Genomic DNA, 8,014 nt, shown 5'->3' with positions numbered 1-8,014 from the left:
CTCCAAGAAGAACTATCATCCTCTCCATGTTTATGATGCAATTCTTTATAAGACAACTTGATTAGTCGCATAATGTCCTCTACATAGAAGCAACAACTTCTACTAGGTTTAGCTCCAATCTTATAGAAATTCGATTCTCCTATCTCTCCTTCATGTCTCTAATAGCTGCTTGTGTTCTTGTATCCTCAACCATGGTTCTCCTAGGAAAAAAATTGTTGTAGATACCAATAGATATGATTGATGTGGAAGTTAGGAATTCAATAACAATTTTGAAAACTTCAAAGAAATAAGTTGTAGGGATTCATGCAAGAAAGAAAAGTTTCTGAACAATTCTTATTGAATTAGTAATGAATTGTAAATATGATACAAGAAGATTTTAAGAAGAATTATAAAAAAAATGTCAAGTTTTGTTCAGATATGGTTCAACAAAAGAATCATTCCTGTCCTGAATTTTCTCATATATATCCTCCATCAACAAGGGATGGATCTATAACTTCTTTTGTGAAAGGCCATGCTGATGGGAATATGGTTCATCACAAAAATAGCACAAATCCTTTGCCTTTTTCTCATTTGTGATGGCTGGTGACAAGTTCCTAGCAATTCTTATCTTAGTTTTTTGTTGCTCTATTTCCATAGTGCTTGTTGGTTTAGTGGGAATTAATGGCATATTAGCAACAAAAGGATTGGTCATCAAAGAAAGTCCTACTTGCACATTACTACTATTAGAGGATTCATACAATTTGGCCAATGCAAAAGCCATCCTCACTGTTTGTGGTTGAAACATCCTCACCATCATTTGCACATCATTTATCAATCCTCCAAAGAAACAACTCATGCTATACTAAGCAGGTAAATCCAAACTAGTGATAATATCATCAAATTCCACATGGTATTCACTAATTCTACCCTTCTGCCTTAATTTCATCAATTCAATCATTGGATCATCAACACTTTTCCAAACCTTTCAATTAACACCTTGACATATTCCATCCTATTAGGAAGAAAATTCCACAAGGATTTGACATAAGCATGATGCCATTTCAATTCCTTCCCTTCAAAATGCATAATAGCCAATTTGACCTAAAATTCCTCTCGTGTATCATCAATCATGAAGTATGTCTCATATTGATCCACCCACTTTTTTCACATTATCACCATCAAACTTAGGAAAATCAATTCTTGATAACCTAGTGTGACAAAAATATGTAAGAGGTCTCTCTTGTCTGAAACCATGATCTCCTTGGTTGGTGTGACTTTTCCAATAAGAACCCTAATCATCTCCATGTTTCTGAAGCAATTCTTTAAAAGGCAACTTGATTGACTCGCCTAATGTCCTTTCCATAGAACCAACAAGTTCTATCAGTTTCAGCTCCAATCTTTCAGAAATTTGATTCTCCAATCTCTCCTCCATGTCTCTAATAGTTGTTTGTGTTCTTATAGTCTCAGCCATGGTTCTCCCAAGAACAAATTTGTTCTAGATACCAATTGATATGATTGTTGTGGAAGTTAGAAATTCAATCACAAATTCGAAAGCTTTAAAGAAATAAGTAGTGGAGATTCTTGCAAGAAAGAAAACAATATGAACTATTCTTATTGAATTAGTAATCAATTGTATAGAAGATACAAGAAGATTTTAAGAAGAATTATAAAAAATGTCAAGTAACTTGCTGAACAAGTTACTTATACAAGAGTCCAACAAAATAGTCATTCTTGTCCTGAATTTCCTCATCTATATCTTCCATCGACAAGGGATGGATCTATAACTTCTTGTGTGAAAGACCATGCTCAGGGGAATATGGTTCATCACAAAAACAGCACAAACCCTTTTTCATTCTCTCATTCATGAAGCCTAGTGACAAGTTCCTAGAAATTCTTCTCTTAGTTTTTTTGTTGCTCTATTTCCATAGTGCTTATTAGTGTAGTGGGAAGCAATGGCATATTAGCAGCAGAATGCTTAGTCTTCAATTAAAGTGCCACTTGCACATTACTACATTTTGGCCAAAGCAAAAGTCTTCCTCACTGTTTGTGGTGAAACATACTCACCATCATTTGCACATCATTTCTCAACCCTCCCAAGAAACAACTCAAGCTATACAAAGCAGGTAAATCCAAATTAGTGATAATATCATCAAATTCCTCATGGTATTCACTAATTCTACCCTTCTGCCTTAGTTTCATCAATTCAGTCATTGGATCATCAAGACTTTTCCAAACCTTTCAATTAACACCTGGACATATTCCCCCCTATTAGGAAGAAAATTCCACAAAGATTTGACATAAGCATCATGCCATTTCAATTCCTCCCTTCAAAATGCATAGTAGCCAATTTGACCTTAAATTCCTCTCGTCTATCATCAATCACGAAGTATGTCTCACATTAATACACCCACTTTTTTCACACTATCACCATCGAACTTAGGAAAATTAATTCTTATGGAAATTTGTTTATTTTGAACACTTTCTTTAACAACCAGAAACTTGATGTCACTAAATTTTGATTTTCTGAAACTCATATTATTGTTGGAGTAAAGAACCATGAACTGACTATCACAATAAATTCTCGGTGATCTTTTAGTACAACCAACCACACGTAAGCCAGTGACAAAATTTCCACAACCATATGTCATGTCTGATGTTTTAAAATAAACCATGAACTCTGCAACCATGGTTGAAGGAGCTTTGAGCGTATGTTTAGCAGACTTCCAAGAGATAGCATCTTCAGCCAAGATAAACACATATCCAGAGGTGGAGTGTCTATTATCCAGACACCCAAAAAAAAAACGAAGTCAGAGTACCGAATGATCTCTAAATTCTCATACCTCCGAGAAGTGAGCATGCACTCATTTGTTCTCTTTAACTGCCTCCTAGTGATGCATGACAGGATTGCTCAAATATCTTTGCAAAACTCCCATGACAAACGCTATGTCGGGATGTGTACAAACTTAAGCATACATTAGACTTCCTACTGTAGATGCATAAGGATTCTTTTGTTAGGTATTAGTGATAGAATACACCTAGAAGAGGGGGGTTGAATAGGTGTCGCGGTTCCCAAATACCACTTTTGGCACCAAAGCCCTTATTCTTGAAAACACATAGTTAATCAATTAAAGCAATGACTTAATCGATTAAGTCGCACAAAATAGATAGTTGCTGAATGGCTTGATTGCACAGCCACTCACCGATTATACAGAAATGATACAATAGATATATTTGAACATAATTAATCTTTATATGGCATAATCACAATATTCAAATTATCAGCTAAAATAGGCAATTAAAACAACTTGAAAAAGTAAAGAGATAAGGGTAAGAAACAATCTGCAACAAGGATTTTATACTGGTTCGTTTTGCGGTTCACTGCAAAACTACATCCAGTACTCCCATTCCGATCTCGGGAGAGTTTCTTCACTAAAACTGAAACAAATGTATATTACATACACACTTCCAATTACAAGACCTTAGATGCTACCTTCTTGAATTACCAGAACCCCTACGTTGGTTTGATTACTCTAATCGCCTAAAAAAACCTTTCCTACAATCTAGATCCATCCAAGAGTATGTTCTAAACTCAAGACCTGTAAGTCTTGGTGAAGACTCACTAAATCTCGTTGGTGGTAAGACACTAAGAGACACCTTTCCTTATCATAAAAATAACGCTAAAACAAAGTATTATGAAGCACAAAATGGCTCAATTATTACAATTAAAGACCAAATATAAACCCTATACAAATCTCACAAATTATCAAGAATATGTATAAGATCATAATCATGCAGAAACATATAATTTCTACCCTACGAAATCTCTAAAAGAAATGAAAGAATCAAGCAAGAAAAGATTGAATAATGAACACATTTAATCACATGCAATTGGATGACATTTTAATCCCTAAGCATGATACTATCTCACATGCAATTCCCTCTGCCTATATGACATACAATGAACATGAAAATATGCAACTTAGCAATTCTAAAAAATAATGAATAAATGTGTGAAGCATGATGTAAAATCACAGTTTATATAGAAAAGTTGTTTAACGCATAGTTAATCGATTAAGTGCCCTTTTAATCAATTAACAGGCTGTTGAAAGTAACTGAATTATGTTTTTATGTTATATGTTGAAACTGATTAAAACTGATTTCACGTTAATCGATTAACGCCTTGCTTAATTGATTAACTGACATATTTTCAGCTAAGAGATTAAATGGTAAACTACCTATATGTTATGCTTATCAACTATACATGTTTTACCATTATGTTATGCCTAAGATGCACAAATAACATGTATGATTAATGCATGAACATTTAATAATCTAGATGACATGTCACATGTAAATGATATGATAGTTTTTAGGACTTGTGAGATTTGCATCTAGGTTTACCTAACCTAGACTCAATAACTAAGACAATTAATGATTACTCTATTTATGACACTAGTCTAGACATGAAGCTCTTGAGTCATTGGCATGTTGATTTGTTGAGTTATCTTTAAGCTTTCACTAATTCCTTGTCATCATCAAAACATATGCAAGCTAATAGTACTATCTTGACACTTTGCACTTCCAATCTCCCCTTTTTGATGAGGACAAACTCCACACCAAATTTTGTTTTGATGCATAGCTTGAAGATGGTCATAGAATGCATGGTTGTTGATTTCAAAGTTTAAGCGCATAGCTTGACAACGGAAGCCGATTTTTATTTACAACCTGCACACATCAAACAACAAAGCAACCTTTCTCCCCCTTTTGACATTATCAAAAAGATAAACTAATGAATTTTGGTCAAAAGTAAGAAGAGTTATGAAATGAAATCAAATTGTAATTAATCAATTAATATTGTGAATGTAATTAATCAACCAGTTGAAGGAAAAACTGATCACGTGCGCATGTTGATTAGCATTTAATCGATTAAATGAACATGTTGATTGATTAATGGGATGGAAGGTTATACAAGAACTAATAAAGCATGGAATGATCAAGCATATTTATCATAGCATTCTAACAGCAGGCTCAATCAAACATAAGAGATGCATATAACCAATCATGATCAAGTACCATTAAACATATATTCATACTATATTTGACATAGATAGGCATGTTATGTACGCAAAATTAAAAACCAATATATTAATGATTTAAGTTCAAATGACATGCATATTAAGTCACAATAGTTCATCAAAAGTAGATGGTTAGAGTTACAACCCAAAAAACATAAGAGAAAATATGTCTCAAAAGTACAAAAAAACATAAATCCTGAAAATTAGCCATATAGAAGAACTAAACCTAAGGCAACCTAGGGTCTATAATCTAGGGATGCGGAGGAAGGTCTCTGTCATCAAGAACGGTCAGACTACTATCACCCTAGATGAGGAATCTCGGCTTTTCAAATTTTGCACAAAACCTCTCATTTTGTGCCTTAGTAGTGTTCTGAACAAAGCTCCTCATAGCCTGATAGTGGTTATCAATGTATGCAACCTGACGTTCCTCAAATTGCTCCAAATCTGTATGGTAGAAGTCCTTCAGAGACTGAAAATGTAGATCCATTCTATTATTCAGCCTTTGCTCCATGGCATCCAATTAAGCTAATCCAAAGGATGATTCCTGCGGCGCGTTTCCAGTCGGCTCCCCCTGAGTTTCTGCATTACGCTGATCTATTCCAGCTTGATCCTCATCATCAGATAGATCCAAATCCATGGTAGTGTGATCCTCTTGGTATTTCCAAGTACTTTCATACTTGTAGATACCTATCTTGTGGATTAGGCTTTCACCAACAAGGTGATCTTTATCAGAAGTCTTCGTGGCGATAATGTCATATACGTCAATATGCAGATAATCAATGATCCTCGAAATGAATATACTATAGGACATCAACTTGGATTGCAAGGTAGAGACATTATACATTTTCCTTAACAACATACATGAATTTCAAATTATTCACATTAGGTTATGCATGATTTGTATTCCTCTGAACTAAAATGTAAGCTATTAGATAGTGAAGCAATCTATTCTCTACAGATAATGAACCAACTTTTGTTAGTTCTCCTTGAATATACAGATGGGGACCTGTCAAACATAATTTATAAACCTCAGCAGCATCAAAATCTTTAAGCCATTCACAATCACCTAGGCTAGCACCATTAGTGGATAAGCCACCCACATTCATAAAGATATCACTATCCATCTAAAATAACTTTCCAAAAACCATAGACCAATAATTACCATCCTTATATCAAAATTTGGCATAAAATTCTCTAATTAACGCGGGGTACAGATTTCCTGTTAATTTCAAAAACATCACAACTCCCCGAGCTTGCATACCTTGCGGAAACTCAAAATTTGGTTCCGCCATCCAGGTTAGATCAACATACCTTATGTAGGTTGGTTTCCTTCCCTGAAACTTTGACAACCGAGTCTCCTGAAGTATGAGAGAGTAGTAGGGATCTCCACTGCCGTGCCTCACACTCGGATTCGAAGATGAAGCAGTAGGAGGCCTACGAGTTCGATGAGCAGTTGTCTTGAATCTCTTTGAACGTCCTCTTTCCATTTTTGAGTGAAAACCGTGAGTGTATGAGAGGAGAAGAAGGATAAGGGATGGAACCAAAGCTTAGGGTTTGGAATTGCGAATGGGGTTTCTTAGAGGATTTGAGAGAAAGTGGGATGAAATTAGGTGCAATATGGGTATAGGTGAAGGTTTAATTCTTCTTTTGAGCTAAAGATTTGAATTTTTGTTGTTGCTTCTGAGATTTATAGAGAAAAGGGGGGAAGAAAGGGTTTAAAAAATGGCAAAAATGATATTGTTTCTAATTTATCTGCTGCCGTTAATCGATTAAGAGTTGTATTTAATCGATTAATCATAGTTAAAATTCCATAATTTCAGAGAAATGAGTGCAGGTAATCGATTAAAGTAGGACGCTAATCGATTAAATTTCATGAAAAATAAGATGATGGCTACTTGAACTCATTTTAATCGATTAACTAGCATTAGATTTGTAGAAACAAGATGTTTTTGGGTTTTAAAGGCATGCAAAGATTTCCAACATTTATGAAGCAATTTTTAATCAAACACATATACATTCAGAATTTATCATGCTAGATCATGAGTTATATTAGGAATATCATGCATTCAACAATATACATTTTGAAGCATATAAGACATTTAACATGTGAAACACATAATAAAGTTTTAGACAATTTTAATCAAGATAATTTTCATGAAGGAATCCAAGTTCTCTTCGAAGAACATAGAAAGTATCTCGTGAGAGGGGCTTGCTGAAAATATCAGCCAATTGCTTAGTAGTTTCAACAAATTCAAGTACACGATCGCCTTTTTGTACATGGTCACACAAGAAATGATGTCTAATTTCTATATGCTTGGTTCTCGAATGCAAATTAGGATTCTTGAATAGGTTTATTGCATTTGGATTATCACATTTTATAGGAGTCTTTTCTAGATTAAGTCCAAAGTCCTTAAGTTACTGCTTCATCCATAGGATTTGAGCGCAACACACACCGTGGCAATGTATTCCGCTTCAGTGGTGGACAAAGCAAGACACGCTTGCTTTTTACTGTGCCTTGCAACTAAGGAACTGCATAGTAAGTGATAAGTCCCACTAGATCTCTTCCGATCCAATTTACATCCCGCAAAATCGGAATTGGAATACCCTACCAAGGATAATGAGGCATCCCTAGGATACCATAATCCCATATTAGTTGTTCCTTTTAAATATCTCATGATGCATTTAACAACAGTATAATGTGAATCTTTAGGCAATGCTTGAAATCTAGCACACATACAAACGCTAAACAAAATATCAGGGTGGCTGGCAGTTAAGTATAATAATGAGCCGATAATCCCTCGATACTTGGTTACCTCGATTGGTTTTCCCTTTTCATCTTTGTCTAGATAGCAAGCGGACGCCATAGGTGTTGAAGCTTCTTTACACTTTTCCATGTCAAACTTTTTTAGTAACTCCTTGCAGTATTTCGATTGATGAATGAAGATGTCACTTTCCATTTG

The sequence above is a fragment of the Lupinus angustifolius genome, chromosome LG03 (genome assembly GCF_001865875.1).
Source record: "Lupinus angustifolius cultivar Tanjil chromosome LG03, LupAngTanjil_v1.0, whole genome shotgun sequence".
Classification (NCBI taxonomy): Eukaryota; Viridiplantae; Streptophyta; class Magnoliopsida; order Fabales; family Fabaceae; genus Lupinus; species Lupinus angustifolius.
This window is presented reverse-complemented; position numbering follows the sequence as displayed.